Source organism: Rattus norvegicus, chromosome 3 (assembly GCF_036323735.1).
Source record: "Rattus norvegicus strain BN/NHsdMcwi chromosome 3, GRCr8, whole genome shotgun sequence".
NCBI classification, from domain to species: Eukaryota; Metazoa; Chordata; class Mammalia; order Rodentia; family Muridae; genus Rattus; species Rattus norvegicus.
In genome coordinates, this window is record NC_086021.1 from 28,345,752 (window position 1) to 28,369,863 (window position 24,112).

Genomic DNA, 24,112 nt, shown 5'->3' on the forward strand with positions numbered 1-24,112 from the left:
CTCTCTCTCTCTCTCTCTCTCTCTCATTCTCTTGCTTTCTTGTCTCTCTCTCTCTCTCTCTCTCTGTGTGTGTGTGTGTGTGTGTGTGTGTGTGTGTGTGTGTGTGTGTTCATTAGAATGAGTTACAGGTTGACAGGCTGTGGTCCAGCTTAACCAACAATGGTGCCTCTGAATGGAAGGTCCAAGAATCCAGCAGTTGCTCAGTCCATGAGGCTGGAGGTCTCAGTGGTCTTCGCTGTGCACCGGAATCCCAGAGAAGTAGGCACTGATGCCAGGGAAGGACTGGCCTTGCTAGCAAGGCAAGGGCAAGCCAGCAAGAGTGAAGCTTCCTTGTCCCATGTGTTTTATATAGCCCAGGTGAGAGGTGGGTCTTCACTGCTCCAGACCTGGATTAGAAGTGGATCTGCCTACTTCAAAGTAAGCAGGACTCCCTCACAGGTGTGTCCCTCCATTTTGGGGTTTTAGCTAATTCCAGATGGAAACATGCTAACAATCAAGAACAGCCATCACATTATGCCTGCCAACAAAAATGCGATGGCAGAGACTCGTACTCTGTTGGCAGGAACACAGACTCATACAGCCACTTAGTAAAACACTTCCATCCCCTGTAGCCAACCCGGTGTGCGTACCAGCCTTAACCATCACTTGAATTTGGAAGCAGCCAAGAAGTTCTCTGGTGCAGCCTCGTCCATCAGAAGAGTGGACCACTTAGTGCTGAAAAGAAAGGGAAGGAACGCCATCCAAACACAAGGACACATGGACACAAGCCTCTAAGCCCAAGAGCTCAGGGACCAGTCTGGGAAAAAGAACAGAGCCCACATCTCATTGTTTAAAGGAGTTACCACGGGGCTGGAGAGATGGCTCAGCGGTTAAGAGCACCCGACTGCTCTTCCAGAGGTCATGAGTTCAATTCCCAGCAACCACATGGTGGCTCACAACCATCTGTAAAGAGATCCGACGCCCTCTTCTGGTGTATCTGGAGACAGCTACAGTGTACTTATATATAATAAATAAATAAATCTTTAAAAAAAAAAAAAAAAAAAAAAAAAAAAAAAAAAAAGGAGTTACCAGATCAAAGCCCTTGGAAGAAACAAAGTTACACGTTGCTAACTGAAGGAGGCCAATCTGAAAGGCTGGGTGCTTTTTATTTTAACCAGGGGAACTTCTGGGAAAGGGAAAGCAAGAGACAGACAAGAAGACTAATGTCTCTCGGAAGCACAAACACCCTTTTTAAATTCTTGTTTCTAGAATTCTGATGGCTTCAGTTCTTTCACTTTTAGATCGTTTTCATATTCTGTATGAGTCACAGTTCTGGTTGTCCTCCTGATGTGTGTCTGATTTCTCTCCCACTGAATTGCTTTTACGAGATGCTAGAGACCTATGGGTGGGCTCATCCGTTAACAGGCTCATGACCTGTAGCACTGTTGGAGCTAGTGGGAACGTGAGAGAGCCAGCTGAGGGGATGGGGCCTTGCGACCTATACATCTTGTCATCAGATGGTTCCTTCACTCCTTTCTCTTCTCTGCTGGCCACCATGAGGAACGGCTCTGCTTCCCATGCCCTCCTTGTCGTAATGCCCTGCCTTTCACAGTCCCAGGGCAACAGGGCTACACAACCTTTGATATCACGAGCTGAAGTTAGTCTTTTACCCTTTTAGGTTGCCTAAGCATAGCCACAGAAAGTTGATCAGTCAATTTTCAATTTGTAATTTCCTGAGTTGTGTAAAATGTTGTGATTTTAATAACAGTGTGCAATTTTAAAAATATTCAGGCTATTCAAGTTACCTAGTTTCTCTTAAGGACGCGTCACCCATTTATCTTTCAGGAAATGTGTCTGTTTGGGGCCAGAAGGAAGATTCAGTGGATACCGGAGCTTGCACCAAGCCTGACGACCTACATAAAGGTGAAGGGGAGAACCAACTCCACAGAGTTGTCCTCTGACCTCCACTTGTATGCTGTGGCACGCGCACACACACACACACACACACACACACACACACACGCATGGATATGTGTTCAAGAATGCATGTTCAACACACATTAAAATGAAATGATTTAAATGGGAATTTATGAGGCTGCATCAATGGCTCGGTGATTAAGAGTGTCTCTTGCCGGGGCTGGAAAGATGGCTCAGCAGCCAAGAGCCCTGACTGCTCTTCCAGAGGACTCAGGTTCAGTTCCAGCACCCACATGCAACTCACAACTGTTGTAGCTCCAGTTCCAGAGACTCCGTACACAGACATTTGTTCAGGCAAAACACCAATGGACATGAAATAAAAATAAACATTTTTTTAAAGTGTCTCCTGCCCTGTACTTACACCAGGAAGTTAATAACTGCCTTGAATTCTATACCCAGGGAATCTGATAACCTTTTCTGGCCTCCAGGGTCTGCCTGTGGGGCCCTGGCCAGCCTGGAACTCATTCTGTAGACCAGACCAACCTCAATCTCAACCTGCCTCTGCCTCCCAAGGGCTGGGATTAAAAGTGTGTGCAGCCACACCCAGAAGCTCGAGGTTTTTAGCATAATATTTTTAGTATTTGGGAATCTCACATCATGCACCCCAATAGTGCTCACCTCCCAGTCCTTCCATATCCATTCCTTCCCCCTGTGACCTCCTGCCAAAAGAAAAGAGGAGGAAGAAGGGGAGGAGGAGGAAGAGGAGGAGGAGGAGGAAGAGGAAGAGGAGGAGGAGGAAGAGGAAGAGGAGGAGGAGGAAGAGGAGGAGGAGGAGAAGAAGAAAGGGGGTAAAAAGAAGAAACGATTCCATTTCGTGTTGTGCACATAATCACTGGAGCATACTGAAACTCCCAATGTCCAGTCCCTGGCAGGGAGACTGAGTCCTTCTCCACCTGCACCCCTGCCGGAAGCCATCAAGTGTGGATAGTTACGCCTCGGCATCCCCGACATGATTATTTTTAGGAGTTCTCCTTGATGGCTTCTAGTCACTTTGGGGGTGGGAGGGAGAGTGGAGGTAGGAGTTGCCACAGAAACCTTTTATGTCCCTCTTTCTCAACTGCGTCTGCAGTCATTGCTACCACTGCACCGGTAGCTCCTCGCCCTTCACAGTCAGAGAGAGCATGAAGCTCAGGCTTCTACATGGTTTCCGGCAACACTGCAGACCACAAACATCCATTTAGTCTCTAGCCTCACTCGGAACCACGAAGGACCTCTGCCTGGTCTCCCCGTGGCAGTATGGCCTGCGAACATCAACATCGTCCTCTGCTGAAGCACCGGCCACTGACCAGCATGGCCTCCAGGAGAATCACAGACCATGGAGGTATTCTGAGGAGATCTAACCCAGCAAATGGACCACTCTTCATCTCAAACATTCTGCCACCACCGCTCAGGGCCAGGGTAATCTTGTGGCTGGGTAGCCCACTTGGGGCTGAGTCCACACAGGCTCCTGGCTGCTGCAGATCGTCTTGCAGATCTCACTAGACAGCAACCTGCCTGCCCATCAACCAGAGCCCTCTCACATCTGCCACCTCTGTATCTCCTCTGCGCATGCTCCGTCCTGTTCTTTGGCTTTGCCCGCCTCTTTTATCTTATTCGCTTGTTGTAGTCACATTGGAAGCTGTGGCGTGTCACGCAGTATACCCTTTTACCCAAACATGCAGTGCTCATCGTAAGGAGTCGTTGGTCTCATGTAAGGCCCCTGGCCACTGTTACACCATATTAGACCCTCGGTGAGACTCCTCTCAGATATCCTGTCATTGCCCAGAGTCATGGAAATCCTACCGCTCTGATTCTACAGGACCGGCTGCCTCGTGTATACCAGCAGCTCATAAACGTTAGGCTGGGCAACTCAAAACCCTGGGTCTGGGTCTGGGTCTGGGACTGGGTCTGGGTCTGGGTCTGGGTCTGGGTCTGGGTCTGGGTCTGGGTCTGGGTCTGGGACTGGGTCTGGGTCTGGGTCTGGGTCTGGGTCTGGGTCTGGGTCTGGGTCTGGGTCTGGGACTGGGTCTGGGACTGGGTCTGGGTCTGGGTCTGGGTCTGGGTCTGGGTCTGGGTCTGGGTCTGGATCTGGGACTGGGACTGGGTCTGGGTCTGGGACTGGGACTGGGTCTGGGTCTGGGTCTGGGACTGGGACTGGGTCTGGGTCTGGGTCTGGGTCTGGGTCTGGGTCTGGGTCTGGGTCTGGGTCTGGGACTGGGTCTGGGTCTGGGACTGGGTCTGGGTCTGGGACTGGGTCTGGGTCTGGGTCTGGGTCTGGGACTGGGTCTTGGTCTGGGTCTGGGTCTGGGACTGGGTCTGGGTCTGGGTCTGGGTCTAGGACTGGGACTGGGTCTGGGTCTGGGTCTGGGACTGGGTCTTGGTCTGGGTCTGGGTCTGGGTCTGGGTCTTGGTCTGGGTCTGGGTCTGGGTCTGGGTCTGGGACTGGGTCTGGGTCTGGGTCTGGGTCTGGGACTGGGTCTTGGTCTGGGTCTGGGACTGGGACTGGGTCTTGGTCTGGGTCTGGGACTGGGACTGGGTCTGGGTCTGGGTCTGGGTCTGGGTCTGGGACTGGGTCTGGGACTGGAACTGGGTCTGGGTCTGGGTCTGGGTCTGGGTCTGGGTCTGGATCTGGGACTGGGACTGGGACTGGGTCTGGGTCTGGGTCTGGGTCTTGGTCTGGGACTGGGACTGGGTCTGGGTCTGGGTCTGGGTCTGGGTCTGGGACTGGGACTGGGTCTGGGTCTGGGACTGGGTCTGGGTCTGGGTCTGGGTCTGGGTCTGGGACTGGGACTGGGTCTGGGTCTGGGACTGGGTCTTGGTCTGGGTCTGGGACTGGGACTGGGTCTGGGTCTGGGTCTGGGTAGTAGCTGAGTTGGTCAACCCAGTGTCACGTCAGGGGAGATAAGGGGGAGCTCGATAGTTTTATTGCTCTAGATACTTTCTTTTTCTTCTTTCCTTGCTCTTTCTCTCCCACCCTCCCTCTCTTTCTTTTTAAAGACAGAGTCTCACTGTGTAGTGCTGGCTGGCCTAGAACTAGACATATAGACCAGGCTGGCCTAGAACTAATTATATAGACCAGGCTGGCCTAGAAGTAGATATACAGGCAAGGGCTAGGCTGGGACTCTGAGATCTACCTACTTCTGTCTCTTGAGTTCTGAAATTTAAAGTCTGCATGTCCAGTTAGAAATACTCATGAGCTTTGCTCCTGTGTGTAAGTTGTTCGAAGTCATTTGACTGTTCCTTGTCTTCCTGTAAGCTTTGCTTACAATGGGCAGAGCATTGTTGAATAGACCATTTCTGAGTCAAGAGGCTTCTTGGTTCTATAATCAGTGCTCTACAATTATGAATTTTTTTCTAAATACTGGCTCTTGGGAATAGAATATTCCCAGTTTAGCTTTGTTTTGTTTTTGGAAAGCTGGTGACTTTCCCTTTGGTCTTCTTTTCTAGCTTAAGAGTTTCCTCATGGATGCACTAGTTAGGACTCAAGCAAATTCTTGACGGAACCCTCTGCAGACCTTCAGGGCAGCTCTGACACTCTGTCCTCCTCCTACACTCTGAGCTGGAGCTCTGATGAAGGAAGAGGCGGGCCTCCATAGTGGGGTCGGGATGAGGTGTCACTGTTACAAGCTGCTTGCTGCCCCTACCTGAACACTGTCTCTGCAAAGGTTGTAGCCATTTTTCAAGTTGTTTCAGGCTGGAGGACAAGCTTGGTCCTGATGGGCAGTCTACCCTAGCCCTACACAACAATGACTGGGGCCTGCACTGGTGAACAAAGCGAAAGATAAATAAAAAGAATAAAGATGGGTGGGGAGAAAGTGGATTTTTTTCCAGAAGATATGATTTTATATGTAAGGAAAGAAATCAACAGATAATAATTTAGAATTAATAAAGTTTTGTCAAGATGGCTGGTTGTAAAGTTAATATATAAAAATCAGCTGGCAGAGCTGATGCACACCTTTAATCCAAGTACTCAGGAGGCAAAGGAAGGTGGATTTCTGTGAGTTCAAGGCCAACCTGGTCTACAAAGCAAGTTCCAGGACAACCAGGACTCCACAGAAGAGCCATATATATGTATGCATGTGTATACACATTAGTTGTTCCTTTTCTTGTGAAATATACCTATACTACCAGTACTTATGAGGCTGAGGCAGGAGGATTGCTGAGCACTTGAGACCAGACTGGGCTGTACAATGAGTGCTACTAATGCAAACTGAGCTACATAGTAAGACTTTGTGCTGGCTTGTTTTATGTCAACTTGACACAAGCTGCAGTCCTGTGAGAGGAGGAACCTCAATTAAGAAAATGTAGTCAGGGCTGGAGAGATGGCTCAGCGGTTAACAGCACTTGGCTGCCCTTCCAGAGGTCCTGAGTTCAATTCCCAGCAACCACATGGTGGCTCACAACCACCTGTAATGGGATCTGATGCCCTTCTGGTGTGTCTGACGACAGCTACAGCGTACTTATATATACTAAATAAAATAAATCTAAAAAAAAAGAAAAGAAAAGAAAATGTAGACCAGCCTGTAGGACTTTTTTTTGATTAGTGATTGGTGGGGGAGGGCCCAGCCCACTGTGGGTTGGGCAATCCCTGGGCTGGTGGTCCTGGTTCTATAGAAAGCAGGCTGAGCAAGCCAGGGGGACGAAGCCTGTAAGCAGCACCCCTGCGTGCCCTCTGCATGCTCCCATCTCTGAGCTCCCACCCTGCTTGAGCTCCTGCCCTGGCCTCCTTTGATGACGAGCAGTGACGCATGAGCATCGGCCAAATGAACCTCTCCCTTCCTGGACTGCTTTGGCCATGGTGCTTCACCAGTGCAGCAGAATCCTAAGGCGGAGCCTGGTTTGCTTTCTTTCTTAAGAGATTCTCAGCGGACTGTAAAAGTATGGCGGCAGGCCAGAGAGATGGCTCAGCAGTTATGACTTCGGATTACTCTCTCAGAGGACCCAGGTTCAGTTCCCAGCACTGTCGTTAGAGGCTCACAGCCAATGAGCTCGAACTCCAGTCCTATTGGCATTCGATGTCCTCGGCCTCCAGGACCCCTGAACTCACAATAGTAGGGATGCAGAGGCAGGCAGATCTCTGGGAGTTCAAGATCAGACTAGTCTACACACAGAGTTCCATGACAGGCTGGGCTATATAGAGAGACACTATCACAAAAGAAGAAGGAGGAGGAGGAGGAGAGGAAGAGGAAGAGGAAGAAGAGGAGGAGGAGAGGAAGAGGGAGAGGGAGAGGAAGAAGAGGGAGGAGGAAGAAGAGGAAGAGGAGGAAGAAGAGGAAGAAGAGGAAGAGGAGGAGGAGAGGAAGAAGAGGAAGAGGAGGAGGAGAGGAAGAGGAAGAAGAGGAGGAGGAGAGGAAGAGGAGGAGGAGGAAGAAGAGGAAGAGGAGGAAGAAGAGGAGGAGGAGAGGAAGAGGAAGAGGAAGAGGAAGAAGAGGAGGAAGAGAGGGAGAGGAGGAGAGGGAGAGGGAGAGGAGGAGAGGAAGAGGAAGAGGGAGAGGAAGAAGAGGAGGAGGAGGAAGAGGGAGAGGAAGAAGAGGAAGAGAAATCTTTTTAAAGGCACAAGGACTAACATAAGGGATTGGCAATTTTTATTCTTTTTTTTTTTTAACTTTTCTTGGTAAAGTCTCATTGTGCATCTCTGGCTGGCCTGGAACTCATTGTGCTGAACAGCTAGCCTTGAACTCACAGAGATCCTCCTGCCTCTGACTCCTAAATTCCAGGAGTAAAGGTGGGTGTCAAATTCAACTTCAGTGACAAAAGACTCTCATGTGTCCACAGCAATAGATCAGAGTGGACATGGCATTCCCAGAGTAATAAAGCACTGAGCATGGTCACTCATAGCCACAGGATGGATGGCACAGACAAGCATTGCCCAGAAGACATTGGGAAACTTTGTGGTGGATTGAATAGGTAAGGCTCCCATAGACTCACCACGGGGTAGAGAAGCAAACAGGAGGACTCAGGGTCCGCACGCACACACGCGCACACACACACGCACACACACAGACACACACGCACGCATGCATACACACGCACGCGCACACGCACACAGACACACACAGTGTAACTGAACTACAACTGACTCAATCCCAGAGACCAAGCTCCACTTTTTTTTTTTTTTGGCTACTAAATATATTTTTATTTAGATGATTAAACTTAATTACACTTTTAGTTAAATTTAAGGGACGCTAGATTGCATTGTTTTAAAGTTGAAGACAGCCGTGAAAAACCACACAGTATGGTGAAGGAACGGACTTTCAGACTGGGGAAAGCTAGACCCAAACTCTTGAGCTAAGCACTAGTGGTTTAAATGTAAGCAGCGTGGCGCTTGTCTCTCCCAGCCTGTTTCCATGTGCATAGCAAGACATCGCATGCCTGCCCCAGAGACACTCAATGAGGTGACATGACACAACCCACTGAAATTTCCCACCCGAATTGAAGAAATAAATAAACGCAGGCCCTCTGCTTTCTTCTCCCTTATTGTTACCCTCTTTTTTTTTTCAATTTGTGGCAATAAGTCTGGTACACAGAGTGAAAACCGTGGAAGACTTAGGTCCCCTTGATAGACAACTGAGCTCTGTGACAGTCCAGGCAAGCTCCGCCTTTTTATTTTATTTTATTGGGTATTTTTTGTATTTACATTTCATGCTCCCTCTCCCACCCACCCACTCCCACCTCACCACCCTGGCATTCCCTAACTCGGCCTCCCCCACCCTTTTTAAGATTTCTTTATTTTTATGTATACTCGTGCTCTGTCTGCCTGTACATCTGCAGGCCAGCAGAGGGCATCAGATCCCATTACAGATGGTTGTGAGCCACCATGTGGTCGCTGGGAATTGAATTTGAGACCTCTGGGGAAACAACCAGTACTCTTAACTGCTAAGCCATCTCTCCAGCTCCAAGCCCCACCTCTTAATAGCTCCATAAGAGCCACCCCAGAAGCTATGATTCCAGCACACGCACTCATCATCCAGATCATAGCAAGCTTCACGCCAAGACTGGGGAGTCCCTGAAGACATCCTCAGCCCCAGCCCATCCCCCAGGAAGGCAGAAAGCTGGCAGACACTACTGCCTCGCCAAGCCTTGCCCTGCAGAGCACGGCTCTGCCTCAGGGTCACAGGCCAACCGATACAGACTAGCACAGGCCCCTCAGACCGGAGCCTGGGGAAGCGAAGAAAGCAGAGACACGGGGAAACTCTAAATAAATAATGCCGTCTTTCTCACTGGTATAAAAAACAAACAAACAAACAAACCCGGAAGGCTAAACAAAACCAACTTAGGAAATCAACTTGAAGACATCTTCTAAAAAGTACTCCAAAGAAAGCAAAAAGAGGGGTTGGGGATTTAGCTCAGCGGTAGAGCGCTTGCCTAGCGAGCGCAAGGCCCTGGGTTCGGTCCCCAGCTCCGGAAAAAAGAAAAAAAAAAAAAGAAAGAAAATAAGGTAAGATTTTTTTTTAATTACAAATTTTGTCAAGAAAGCCAAACTTCTAGATAATGATAGGTCTAGGGAAGTGAGCGGAGTGGTCGTGGGAGAGCAGTGAGGGCGCCAGGGGCCCTGGAGGAGAGATGCGTACCTAACAAACAGGCCTGTCTAGGGAGCAGGTACAAGATTTCTCCTAGAGTTCGGTAGAATCCTGCTCATGGGAGTGACTTTGATGAAAAGAAAAACCTTTAAACCTAGTAACCTGATATCAGCAACAGTCAAGGCGCTCTCCTACAGCAGTGTCCCAGGATGACTTCTGTGGGACTGGAAAGGCTGAGCCCCAGAGTCTCACTTGGCGTTGGCGGCAGCAGTGCCCCACGGCCCCCAGTGTATCTGGGGAAAGGATTTAGAGGGACGACCTCCACCCTGCCCCGCTAAGACTCCAGGGCGCTGGGGGGCCCTGTAGACCCGCTGCTCCCAAGCCCCCGTCATCACTGTCTGCCGCTTCAGCCAGGCCAGGCTCTGACATCTGCGGGACTGAGTAAATGACCTTAGCCTTGGGGTTCTGCTTCTCCTCTGAGCATCCTCTCATCCCCCATTTTTCTTCTCTCATCCCTGCAGAAGTCGTTGCCAGGTTTTGAACACCAACTAGGGGTTTATACCTGGCCTAAAGGGATAAAGGCCTTGTGTCCTCAGCCACTGGTGCTAGTTTGGGAAGCTGACACAGTTGTGGGGTTGGGAGCAGGTGGAGGCAGAGACACTGAGGCTGCTAGGCACAGCCTTGCTGGCAACCGCCATCCTGGTAACCACAGATACACAATCCCCTCCTTGCCTCCGGCCCCTCTCCGAGTACTGTAGATCCTGTCAGACCCTCGGATGACATCCTGCAGCCTGGAGTGGGGGGTCAGGCTGGAAGCAAGAGCAGAATCTGGAGGGGCGCCTCTGGGTAAGTGAAGACCCATTATCCGGGTAAGGCAGCTGGCCACAGCACCAAGAGGTAAGGAGAGCGGCAGCTCAGGGTTGCGTGCTCTTCCTGAGGAAGACAGAAGTGAGGCAGACTGAAGCAAGTGCCAATGTGTAAACATCAGCCTTGGTGTTTGCTCTGAGGCCTGACCCAGGCATAGTAAAAAGTACTCACCCACTGCCGAGTGCTTTCTACTGAGGAATTCCAGTTTAGCGGGAGAAGGCAGGAAGCAGAAGTCATGCCACAATGTCAGGAAGACCCTGCCCTGAAGAGAGACATAAAAGTCCTTAGCAAGGCCGCTGCCCCCGGGGTCACCTGCTTGAGATCTAAAGGAAGGGCCTCTGCTGAGCACATAACACATGGCCTGACTGAAGGCGAAGCTGGGGTGGGCTTCCGGGAGGGCAGGGCAGGACTCTGTCCCTGGAATCAGTGGGACTGAGCCAGGAGAGCCCAGACCTTGGGGAGATTGTACAGCCCAAAGCAGAAATTAGGAGACACATACCTTTGCTACCCCTCCTGTCTTTGCCCACAGGAGGACAGGGCCCTGTTTTGGGTCTCCCAAAGTCCCCTGCCTCTCTTTCCACACTATGCCCCAATGTCATTGCCCAGCAGGGCATACAGGTACGTGTGCTACAAGTGGTTCATGGCGGTGCATGGATTGGTGCCTGGGCTAGTCTGTAATCAGTACGTGGTGACCTCCACTGGCAGCTGGGCCCTGCCACCACTTACGGCCTCAGGTAGACACTGAGTACCACCAAAGGCCAATACCTATCCACAGCCACATGAGGTGCCTGGGCTGCCAACCTGGGAGGCTGCATCTTACCTAACCCATGGCCATCCACTCACGTCACCCCCTTGGTACAGGCTTGACCTGGGCTCTTCTGACCTTCCTCTAAGGTTAGCTGCCTACGATGGGCCAGATGAGCATGTGGGCCACTGTACCAAGGGCATGGGATAAGACGCAGGCCTGTGGTAAGGGCAGCTCAACTCCGGCAGCTCACACTTCTGAGGCTGTCACTGGCGACAACTTTCTTTTTGCTTCTGCAGAAGAGCATGCATCAAGGTCTAGGCTGCTGTGTACAGACCGCACGGCTGCGAGGCTCTAACCAATGCCTCTGAGGCCTAGAGCAATCCTGGGGGAGGTCTTTTCCTGTTTGTTCCTGTGCACTTGTGTGCTGTGTGCCTTCCATAAGCATCAGGTGAGGTGCGCATGCTGGAACAGAGAGACTTCCCGCTGTTCAGCGCAGCGAAGCCCCTGTAGCCGCAGGGAGGGATGGCGTGAAACCATGAAGGGCACAAACGAGAGGCAGGACAGGTAGGCACACATGCATCTTCAAAGAGCACCGCTCTGCACGGACGTCTCTGTGCTGTGATTCCATCCATTCTTAGGTGTGCGGTGGCCCTGGGGCCAGATCCCAGAGTTGTCTCATGGGTGCAAAGCTGTCCTTGGTCTCCAGCTACAGCCTCCTGGGAGAATGAAGGCTTCTTGAGATCTTGATGTGGCATACACAGGAGGATGGCTGACCCGCGAAGCTAGCCCTCCACCCCCGCCTGGCAGAAGGTGGCATCCAGCCAGAGCGGCAGTAAGCCACTGGGGAGGAGGGACAGTGATTCACCAGAGAGGAATGCACAGCCCTTGGGTGAGGTCCGGAAGGCTAGTCCCCCCCGGGTGCCAAGGCTGAGCTGGCCGGAAGGGCAGCGGATATCCTGAAGAATGTGGAGGAGTTCCCACATATTGTCGTCCACGTGGGAACCCATGGCCAAGGGGAAACAGACACCTCAGGATGCAGGGGCACTGAAGCCATCTGGGCAGGCAGCTCCATGGGGGTCAGCATGATTTACTCGAGGGACATGAAGACCAGAGGTCATGAGGGCAAGGAGTCCTAACTCCTGGGGGTCCCCACACTTAAGTCATCCTATGGCTTCAACTTGTCCAGTCTCTGTCCCTTGATGAAACCCGTGATACCCAACTGTGGCCTTGTCCGGATTTTCCAGAGACCTGAGGGGCTCTGCTAGCTTCGTAGCCACTTCTGTTCCTGCACTGGACACAAGGCGCTGGCTTAGGGCAGCCAATGAGAGGACTCAGCTCCACAGAAGTAGGTCACTACTGCTCTAGTGCTGATCCCTGCTATCTGTCCCAACCACGAGCTACCTGAACATTCTTGGTCTCCCCACGTCCAGAGAGCCCAATATGATCACAGAGGATAAAGAGGAGGAAGGCCAGGCATACAGTCTACAGAGCAAGGGTCAGAGGAGGAAAAGCAGAGGCACCATGTTCTAGGAAAGTGTTGACCAGACAGAGGCACTGATGAACATCCCTAACCACATAGCCATATAGAGTTGGGGACTTAGAGATGCAGACAAGCCTGGGTAGAGGTAGCTGCATGGCAGACTGGTCTCTCAGGGACTTTGGACAGGAGAGGTCCTTGTGGACCTGCAAGGCTTAGCCATACCTGCTGAGATCAACTGAGCCCCCTGGGCCTATGGAAGTCCTCACTGATGGCCCCCACATGACCTAGTAAAGCAGAGAGTCAGCTGAGAGAGCTGTCAGAGTGATGCTGTCCCTGCTACCCAGTGCCCTGGACTTCTTACTGCCCAAGGAGCAGCTGCCAGCTGTGGTGGCTGGGAAACTGCCGACTTGGGCTCTAAGGGAGGTGAGCACCTTGCCTCAGGGTGAAGTTCTGCTTCAGACAGCCCCATTCTTTGGGGCTGTGACAACAAATGGCCCAATCTGCCACCTGTCCAAATAGGATGCGTCCTATGGTCAGATTCATGACCAGGTGGGGCACACCCCAGGACCGGAGAATTAGATGTCTCCTAGCCATAGATGGCAGACTGTCCTCCCCTCTACCAGCCCTAAGGAGGAGCCCAAGATAGACCCTTGTGAGCCCCCTCTATGAACAAGCCACTGTCCCAAGACATGTGGGAGACATGACACATGTCATGGCACAGGACAAGAATGTCCCTCAGTCCTGCTCCTCTTAGGGTAGCCCAGACTGATTCAAGCCTCAAGAAGCAGCAGTGGAATATGAAGAAGGGTTACTTAACCATCACTAGGGGTGGCATCACTTCCTGGCAGCCTGGGAGGGTATGGCCAGGTGTGAGGCTACACTGTTGCAGGTGGGCACCTTGGTTAGGACTGTGGGCATGATACCCACTAGGCACACTGTAGAGGCCTTAGGGGGTGGTATTTATAGACCGACCGGGCCAGACCTCTATAGCATACACAGCATACCTTTACTGACCTCTACCTCCAGGTCCCCTGTGAGGGTGACATATTCCCTATGGCAAGAATAGGGACCCTGTGAGGCTGACAAGGCACCAGGACTTCTTGAATACCAGTGCTTATAAACCATCATGCCAGCCTGCAGAAGGTGCCCTGTGTTAGTCTTTTTATTGATGGGACCGAATACCTGACATGTGCAACCTAAGGAGGGAAAGACTGGTTTTAGCTCACAGACGGAGGGTATAGGTCATCGTGCCAGCACAGACATGGTGCATGGACAGACACGGCGTGTGGAGTGTGGGGTTATTGCATCCACAATCAGGAAGCAGAGACGTGGGTGCTGGTACTCAGCCTCGGTTTCCTTTTCCTCAGCCCAGGACCTCTGTCCACGGGGCGATGCCACCCAGAGTCAGGACGAGTCTTTCTCATTGCAGTTAACCTAGTCTAGAAACTGTCTCACAGACACACCTGGAGGTTTGTCTCTTGCCGATGCACGGTCGAGAAGGTGGCTGTGTTAGTCATCACAAGGCCTCCTTGCTCTCCGTTGGGGCCTGAGATGCCTGTGAACAGACAAACAACTTCTCCATTCTGGCCACACAGCTGAGAAGGCTGCATCCTCTGGCTGCTCTGGATCACAGCCCCTGCTGATCGGTGCCACCCCTAGTCCTGATCTCTGTCTCCGCACAGCCTTGAAGGATCACTGTGGACTTGGAAGAGATTTTCATTTGCTGCGCTGGGCCAGCCTCCTGCATCCCTTCTGCAAGTGGCTGAGGAGTGTGTTCTATCGGCTGTGCTTGCCCCTGAAGGGCAGGACACAGGCTTTCTCAAGGCGACTGTCCCAGCTTCTCTCAGACTACTCTATCAGCAAACCAGGTGAGCACCGGACCCTTCCCCTCCACGTGCCCTTAGGAAGCATTCAGCAAGCTCTAAAGTCAGAAACCCAAAACCACCCGAGCCCCAGATCCCACCCACAGACTATGGATGGTGGCAGATCTGAAGACACTGGGCAATGTGTGCCCTGCCCTGGCTGGTGCAGAGCAGCAGACTTGGGGAAGTGTAGACCTCCTGCTGGTGCACAAGCAACAGAGCATCCATGTTCCCCAACCCCGAAGGGGCTCCCCAACCCCGAAGGGGTTCCCCAACCCTCTCCTGGCTGCCAAGCCTCTCAAAAAGCCTCGCGTGGGCTCTGTAAGATTATCTGTAAGGAGATCTCTTCTTGGGGCTGGAGAGACGGCTCAGCGGTTAAGAGCCCCGACTGCTCTTCCAGAGGTCCTGAGTTCAATTCCCAGCAACCACATGGTGGCTCACAACCATCTGTAATGAGATCTGATGCCCTCTTCTGGTGTATTTGAAGATAGCTACAGTGTACTTATATATAATAAATAAATAAACCTTTAAAAAATAAAAAAGATCTCCTCTTCTTCTTTGGTTGTATTACCATCAAGTTGGCCACCAAGGGGCAGGGCAGAATCCACAGAATTTAAAGGAAAGGTCCCTGCTGCCTGCACAGTGCCCCTAACCCTCCTGATGCAGGGCATTTTCTTGGCAGTGTGCTCTGAGTAGGAGCCCTAGTAGGCCAGGTATCATCCCTGAAAGGCCTATGTGGCTGGCGACTGCGGCCTGTGGCTTTCACACAGCCATCTTCAGTGTCCCTGGCACCTCCCTCTACACTGGCAGAGTGGAGGGGACTGGCGCTTTACAGGCACAGGAGTAGGATGACACAGGTGTGGCAAGCCATCACCCCCCAGGGCCAGTGCCTCACCCCAACAAGGTTTCTTTGACAGATGCAGGGGGTGACCTTATCTGTAGATAAGACTGAGAGTCCTGAAGCCTGAGCAGGTACTGGGCAAGCCCTCAAGTAAGGCTAATTGTATGTCAACTTGACACAAGCTAGAGTCATCTGAAAGGAAGAAGTCCCAATTGAGAAATGCTCCTGTAAGACCAGGCTGTAAGCAAGCCTGCAGAGCATTTTCTTAATTAGCGACTGATGCGGGAGGGCCCCGCCCACTGTGGGTGGTGCCATCCCTAGGCAGGTGGTTGTGGATTCTATAAGAAGGCAAGCTGAGCAAGCCAGTAAGCAGCACCCCTCCATGGCCTCTCCATTCACTCCTGCCTCCGGGTTCTTGCCCTGACTTCCTGTGATGATGATACTGTAGTGTGAGTCAAATAAAGTCTTTTCTCCCTTGATGGTTTGTGTGTGCTCAGCCCAGGGAGTGGCCTTGATGGAGTACGTGTGTCACAGTGGGCGTGGGCTTTGAGACCCTCATCCTAGCTGCCTGGAAGCCAGGCTTCTCCTAGCAGCCTTCAGATGAAGATGTAGAACTCTCAGCCGGCACCATGGCTGCCTGGACACTGCCATGTTCCCGCCTTGATGATAGTGGGCTGAACCTCTGAACCTGTGAGCCAGCCCCAATTGAATGTTGTCTTTATAAGAGTTGCCTTGGTCGGGACCCCAGTGGAGGAGTTAGAGAACAGACTGAAGGAGCTGAAGGGGTTTGCAACACCATAGGATGAACAACAGTATCAACAACCCAGAGTCCACTAGAGCTCCCAAGGACTAAATCACCAACTGATGAGTACACATGAAGGGAGCCTTGACCCCAGCCGAATATGTAGCAGAGGATGGCATTGTCCATCAATAGGAGGAAAATCTCTTGATCCTGTGAAGGCTCATTTCCCCCATGTATGGGAATTCCAGGGCCTTGAGTTGGGAGTGAGTGGTTGGGAGTGGGAGTATCCTCATAGAAGAAGAGGAAAGAGGAGGAGGTATGGGAGAGGAGGCAAAGGGGATAACATTTGAAATGTAAATACATAAAATATTAAAGAAAAATAAAATAAAATTTCAAAAAAAGATAACTCTAGCTCATGCCATGTTGACATAAATCTACTTTACTTGACACACTATCATCTAGAAAGGAAAACCAAATGCAACTCTTTCAGGTTGAAAATTAAAAGAAGCATTAGTGTAAATGTATGATAAGTCCTTAACAATCTCCTCCAAATATTATCACTTAGCAGATTAATGATAGTAGCTTTCCCCCTAGGTTCTATGACCTGTCTAGGTGTAGATTCTATGTTCTCATATCCGTGTAGATATAACCCTCTTTTAGAGTAGACCTGAAATCCAATCAGAAAGTGCTTGATTATTCTCATTACATTTGTGTCACTATTGCAAAGGGTTCATGACTTTCTAGATTCATAATGGTACCTCAAAAATTCATAGTTAGATAAGCCTGGTGCTTACTTCCCACCCCTGTTAGCATGCATAGCACATTATTAATAGGGAATTTACCCAAGAATGATTGATTATGCTTCTCTCTCAGTACCAACTTGACATGTCCTCCTCAAATGCATTCTATCTTCAAATATTTCAGTATATCTTTGTAATGACAGCCTAAATGATTAAGCTTGCTCACTTTGATTTGGAATCATATTTACCAATGTGGCTCAGTAATCAGGAATGTTTTCAGAATATTTTTGTTTTTATCTTCTGGAATTATGAAATAAAATTAAAAAGTAAAATGTTAACACATATTTTGTGATGAGTGATAAAGTGATTTAAGTTCTTATTACATCATTTCGAAGCACATGCTATCCTAAGGAATAAAAATAGATATAGCATTTCAAATCTTATATGAATCAAATAATACAGATTCATAAATATTAATTACTTTACCTTATAACTAAAGCATTAATAAATGTTTTATATTATGTCACTTCCATCTTTATTGTTTACAATAATAATTTATATTTTATCAATAAATTATATTATAGAAAATTTAAAAAAAAGAGTTGCCTTGGTCATGGTGTCTGTCCACAGCGGTGGACCCTCACTACGACACCTCCCCAAGCTGCCTTGGTCATAGTGTTTCACCAGAACGGTAGTAACCTTAACTAAGGCGCCTCTATACACGCGACTAAAGCCGTGTCCTCTACGCGGTTGCAGATGTCTCCTGCTCAGGCAGGTGCAGAAAGCCTGCCCACTTCTGCCACCCAGGGCACCTGGACAGGAGACAGAAGTCCAGACACCCGGAGGGACACCAGCATCACAGGAGCCCACGCTGCAAGAAGGCTGCAGCCCTCCCTAGGAAGGCAAGTACTTGGGGCTCCTTACTCAGGAGAAAGGAGTCAGTGTCTAAGCCTGGGACATAAGGCAGCAGCTTTTGCCCTAGATCATGGTGGGTCTTTCCTGAGGACAAGCTGTTCACACCATGGTCCAAGGCAACACCTGGGCATTTACATAAGTTTCTCCCTCCACTCCAGTATATACAGGACTCCTCTCTCTGTGCACACACCCAAGGTCCTCTGTGTAGCATCGTTTGTTTGGGCTGCATTTCTGAATTCTGGGGTTCCTAAAGCTGGTGACACTCTCACAGAAAAACAGAGCTGACCTTTCGATACACAGATGACTCATGGCTGGGACGGACGTTTTGAAGGTGCCTGTGGCCACCCAGGGAAGCTGCGATCTCCAAGGTCCCTGCCAGTGCCTTCCACGTAGTATGACAGCATGCTCTGGGGGCTTGCACAGAGCCCTGCTGTCTCGGTACAGATGTAGATATGCTTGCAGGACAGCAGTGAGGAGCACCACGGGACAGCTGAGGTGAGTGTCAAGAGGGGTCCTGGGTCATTACGATGTCTACCTGAAGCCAGCTTATCCGCAGCTGCCAGTAAGGGGCTGTGAATGAAGAACTGGCGGGCAGCCAGTAACAGGCTTTCCGCCTGAAATCCAGAAGACACTGAGGGTGCTGTCAGCGATGGCCTGTAAACAATGGCCACAGCAGACATCACAACGTGAGGCCTGCATGACTTCAGCAAACTTCTGGGCAGTGCTTAAACACAACTCTAGCCACTCGTGCCCAGGGTCAGCTTCTCGTCAGCACAGTCCCTGTGTCACAGGGATGACCTAGAAGTCGGCAGAGGGACTTTCTTCTTCTTGACCATTGACCCTGCCGCTGTAAGCCCCCTGTTCCTCACTCCCAACCTCCCATCACTAGGGCATTCACTCATGGCATGCACCCGTCTGAGCAGTCAAAGACCTGGTGCTTGTTCTGGTGAAGACCTCTAGCAATACCAAGCTGAGCAGAAGCATTGTGGTGAGAACAAGAAGAAAACAATCACATGGCAAAACTGCAGGGCAGCCTGCTCTGCCTCAGTAACCTGCTCTCGCAGAAGCTAATGGGTCCCATGAGAACCAGACCAGTCCCTTCCATGGCTGGTTCTCCCACATCCGACTGCCTCTAAAGACTCTCCTCTTAAGCCCAGCACTTTGGCGTTACCACATTAGGGACCAAGCTTCCAGCGAGTAGGTCTCTGGGAGAGTAGACAGCCTATGGAGCCCTCTGCCATAGTCAGGGATCAAAGCACTAAGAGCCTTCTCCAGAGGCAGAGGATGCTGGTGGGCCATGGCGTGGTGAGGCGAACACTGCTCAAACTTGGTAGTTCAGAAATCTGCTGTGGGTGCAGGACAGGGTGGCACACTTTGGAGACAGAAGCAGATGGGTCTCCATGGGTTTCAGGCCAACCTGGTCTACATAGCAAATTCCAAGCCAGCTAGAGCTACCCAGTGAGACCCTGTCTCAAAGAAAAAGAAAAAGAAAAAGAAAGGGAAAGAAGGGGGAAAAACTACCCAGTAGGGGCTGGAGAGATGGCTCAGTGGTTAAGAGCTCCAACTGGGGGTTGGGGATTTAGCTCAGTGGTAGAGCGCTTGCCTAGGAAGCGCAAGGCCCTGGGTTCGATCCCCAACTCCGAAAAAAAGAACCAAAAAAAAAAAAAAAGAGCTCCGACTGCTCTTCCAGAGGTCCTGAGTTCAATTCCCAGCAACCACATGGTGGCTCACAACCATCTGTAATGAGATCTGGTGTGTCTGAAGACAGCTACAGTGTACGCCTATACATTAAATAAATAAATAAATAAATCTTTAAAAAAAAACAAAAACAAAAACAAAAACAAAAACTACCCAGTAGGTACGGAAGAAGCAGCCTTGGATGTTTGAGTATCTGTTACTGCAGAGGGTCTCATAGAAGCGCCTTGCTTAGCTGAGGCCCCTGAGTGTGCTGGGAGCTCTGACTATGCTGTCGTAGCTCTAACCCCACATGAAGGAACTGGCCTGTAAGTTATCTTATCTCAGCCAAGGATGGTGACAAATAAGTTTGAATCTGAGACCAGCCTGGGACCTGAGGTCTTGTCTCAAAATTATCCAGCTGGGTGCTGTAGCACATCTCTGTAATCTTAGCTCTGAGGAGTTAGAGACAAAACCATCAGGAACTCCAATCGCATTGGGTAAAGATCAAGTTCAAGGATAGCCTGGCCTACGTGAGACCTGTCTCAATAAACAAACAAACAAAAAGTGCTGGGAATCAAACCCAGGGTCTCAGGCCTGCGGACAAACACTGATCTACAGCCCAGGCCTTCAGAGTAATTTCTCTTACGTGCTGGGTTAGCGCTGTGATGGCGGGCCTGTCTCCCTGATGCCAACCAAACACATTTACTAATCTTCTCTGAAAGATTGTGTTCCGTTTAAGATTTTCTCCCAAGAACTTGTTCATTGCAGGCTGAGGCTGTCTCCTCTGTGATTCGGTCATGCCCAATGACGTCAGCGAACACTTCATAGCTCATTGGAGCGTCTCCGTTAGATTTTTTTCTTTCTGTCCAATCCTAACTTCTAGCTTTTCTCTTACCTCATAACATTAGTCAAGACCATAAACTGTTAGTGCTGATGGCGCTGCCTCTTTACTCCTGGTTAGAAGAAAATATTTTTTGGAGGCATGGTGATGGCAAATGCCGTCGACTTGGCGTCTAGCGTTGATGTTCAGTAATAGGTACACAGTTGACTGTACCTTACAAGTCACTGTTGTCAATGTATAATCTTCCTGGAAGATGCCTGTCATACATCACACCTGTAGGCACAGGTGCCACTAAGCTTGCTCGCCCTGCTTCAGGATCTGCAGCACGCAGTCCCGTTCAGGTTCTTGCTCTTGCTTACCTCTCCTCTTCTTCTTTTTAATCCAAAGAAGGTGTGTTAATCCTGCCCTTTGCAGTTTTCTTCTGTCAGGATTTCAAACCAAACCTATGACTTAAACACACTAGTCAAGTACTCTATCACTGAGCGTCAGCCCACTGCCCATCCGTTCATTTCTGTTCTCGTCTTTATGGTTCCTGGCTCTGCTCTCTTGGGGTTGGTCCCAAGCAGAGCAGCTAAGGCTTCAGTGCTAAGCCTCTCTTACTTTGTGACATCGGTTTTCCTGATGCCCGGTTTTCACAGCATCCCAACAGCTTTGATTGCTCTAATCACTTGTGATTGTCGCCATAGCTGTCCATTCATGTAAGGCCTCTTCTTGTCTCTTTGTTTGTGAGTCGGGGTTTCTCTGTGTAGCCCTGGATATCCTAGAACTTGCTCTGAAGACCAGGCTGGCCTGCAGCTCAGACACCTGGCTGCCTCTGTCTCCCAGCGCTGGAATTAAAGGTTGTCCCACCTGCCCTAAGGCTTCATTTTTAAAATTTCTTTTTAACATATCAGTTAAGTTCTACTTGTTATAATAACTGACAGAAATTGGAATTTGTACCTCAGTTTGTGCGTTTTTATTTGTTTTTGAGACAGGGTCTCACTATGTAGCCTTGGACGGCCTAGAACTCACTATGTAGACTGAGTTGGTCTCAAACTGTCCCACCTCACAGCCTGCTTCTGCTGGAATTAGAAGAATGCAACGCCACACCCGGCCTTCGATGTACGCTTTCCGGTTACTCTTCACCTTTTTGCCGAGGACCAAGTTTCCTGTTCTCCTTTCCTTCTTCCTGGTAGACTTTCAGCTCTTACACTGCTTCTGACTTCCCCACTGGTCTGAAATTTATAGATTGTGTTTCTGTTCGTTGGGACTACACCAGAAATGCTCATGTTTACTGGAACCATATTTAAAGTCTGGCTGCGGCTATCGTTTGTTAGAAGGCTTGCCTAGCATGCATGAGGGCCTGGGTTTGATCCCCAGCACTGCATAACCCAGGCTGCAAACCTGCAGTCCCAGTGCTCAGGACCGGAGTCAAGATCACCCTCTACAGGTTGGAGGTTACCCTGGGCTATCTGAGACCCTGTCTCAAAAACTTAAAATAAGGCCATGTGTGGAACACACCTTTAACCCCAGCACCGGGAGGCCTGGTGAGGCAGATCTCTGCTGGTTCATAGGCAGCCTGGTTCACAGAGCGAGGCCTTGTTTCAAAGAATTAAAATAAAGTCGATATAATCAACTACAGGACAATTCAGCTTTCAACTTACCTGATGTCATTTTCTAGCATTTAAATGCTGGATTTTTCTTCTCACATCTACAAATCAGACATCACCATACCTACTTTTAGGCATTTGGTGTCAGTTAGAGCTGGTGGTTCTCTGGAGACAAATACTGCACTGCTCTCCTCTAAGAAGAAGCAAGTGGCCTCCTGTGAGTTCCCTGTTCTGTCTCTGCCCGCTCTCGGAAGACTGGACGGACAGAGCCTGGAAAACGCCCTCTGTTCTTGCTTCGCTTGCTCTTTGAGTGTGGTGTCCTCCTCTGTGGGCAGCCGCCCGGCCTCTGCTGGTTCTGCCCTTTTGCTTCACAGCCTTGTTGTCAACTTATCAGTTTTGTAGACTTTTTAAAAACTTTTTGTTTATTTTGTGTGCATGTGCCATGATGAACAGGTGGAGACTGTAGGCCAACCTGAAGAAACCAGTTCTCGGGCCGGAGAGATGGCTCAGCGGTTAGAGCACTGACTGCTCTTCCAGAGGTCCTGAGTTCAATTCCCAGCAAACACATGGTGGCTCACAACCATCTGTAATGGATCTGATGTCCTCTTCTGGTGTGTCTGAAGACAGCTGCAGTGTACTTATATATAATAAATGAATTTTAAAAAAGAAAGAAAGAAGGAAAGAAAGAAAGAAACTAGTTCTCTCCTGCTTCCACCGTATGAGTCTCAGACACAGAGCAAAGGTCACGAGCCCTGGCAGCAGGCGCCGTTACCTACTGAGCCATGCTCTTGGTCCAAGTTTGTTTTTATCTTTGTGTTTTATTCATGTAAGTGTATTTTTCCTTTTGAGATAGGGTCTCACTCTGTAGACCAGGCTGGCTTTGAACTCACAGAGATCTGCCTGCCTCTGCCTCCTGAGTGCTGGGACTAAAGTGCTAAGCCACCATGCCTAGAATACGTATTTCTAACACCACAAAGTACCTGCTTATTTTCCTAACAAAAAATACATCCATAAAGATTTCCAGTCAGGCATGGTGGCACACGCTGTTTGTCCCAGCACTCCAGAGAAAGAGGCAGGTGGATCTCTATTTACATAAGGAGTTCCAGGATGGCCAAGACTACGAAACCCTGTTTCGAAAGGAATAGTAATAGTAATAATAATAATAATAATAATAATAATAATAATAATAAAGATTAGGGATTGGAGAGATGCCTCAGAGGGTAAGAGAGGGTAAGAGCATTGTCTGCTCTTTGAAAGGTCCTGAGTTCAATTCCCAGCAACCATAGTGGCTCATAACCATCTATAATGAAATCTGGTGCCCTCTTCTGGCCTGCAGGCATACATGCAGGTAGACTGCTGTGTATATATATATATATATATATATATATATATATATATATATATATATATATAATAATAACATACAGATTGCCATTCTAAGCATTTGTAGGACTCTGATTCAGTGGCATGAAACAAGTTGACACTGCTGTACAGCCAACACGGTTCCCCACTCCATCATCTTAGACAGAAACCATGTAGCCAGTGAGAACCTGTGGCGCCTCCCCTACAGCCCCTAGTGACTGCTGTTGTACTCTGTTGCCATGGATTCGGCTATCCAAGAGCCTGGCATAAGTGAAGCCATGTTGCTTTTGCCCTTATATGTGTTGGTCCCAAGACTTCCCTGAAAATGCCATAATCTGCAGTCACTAGAGACCCTTGTATATCATCATATCTCCAGACGACTTACTACTATGTCATCAGGAAATCATGGTGGGACAAAGCATGTTCTTCTACATGCTTAGAACATATAACCACCCGGTAGGCACAGCTGTGCAGCAAAGCATACATGGGGAGAGCCCGCACGACATCCATCACAGGGCCTGATGCACGGCAAATCTGCTTTGATTTCCGCAGCCCTCTGCGATTTTAAAGAATATTTCAGTGTGCATGTAGTTGAATCTACAGATGCAGGGCCTGTGGCTATGGGGAGATGGCTGCTGCATACAGCACATTTCCAAGATTCATCCACATCCTGTCATGTGACAGGATCTCCTTCCTTTTTAAGACCAAGTAATACTCCATGGCATATTTGGGGCCATTTTTGTTTATTGCTGTTGGTGGACACTTGTGTTTGCTCCCTCTTATGGCTACTGTGGGTACTGCTGCCATGAATACGAGTTGTACACAAGGCTGCTTTTGAGTCCCTGGGGCACACCCTGGGAACCTTTAACAGCTAGGGCCTACAAGTCTGTGTTTACCTTCTTGAGGAACGACCACACTTCTTCCAGTAACCCCACTGCCTGTTCCCTGGTTCCTTTTTTTTTTTTTTAAGATTTATGTATTTATTTTATGTAT

The 24,112-nt window shown here is 49.6% G+C and overlaps 1 long non-coding RNA gene across 1 annotated transcript in view; it reads right to left on the bottom strand.

Annotated features, from left to right (window-relative positions):
• LOC134486058 (uncharacterized) overlaps positions 1-23,060 on the bottom strand; it is a 30,608-nt gene extending 7,548 nt beyond the window's left edge. The window contains exon 1 of the long non-coding RNA XR_010064733.1: positions 10,494-23,060. This is a non-coding gene — a long non-coding RNA (uncharacterized LOC134486058). The remainder of the gene's footprint in view (positions 1-10,493) is intronic.
• Positions 23,061-24,112: the final 1,052 nt, after the last annotated feature.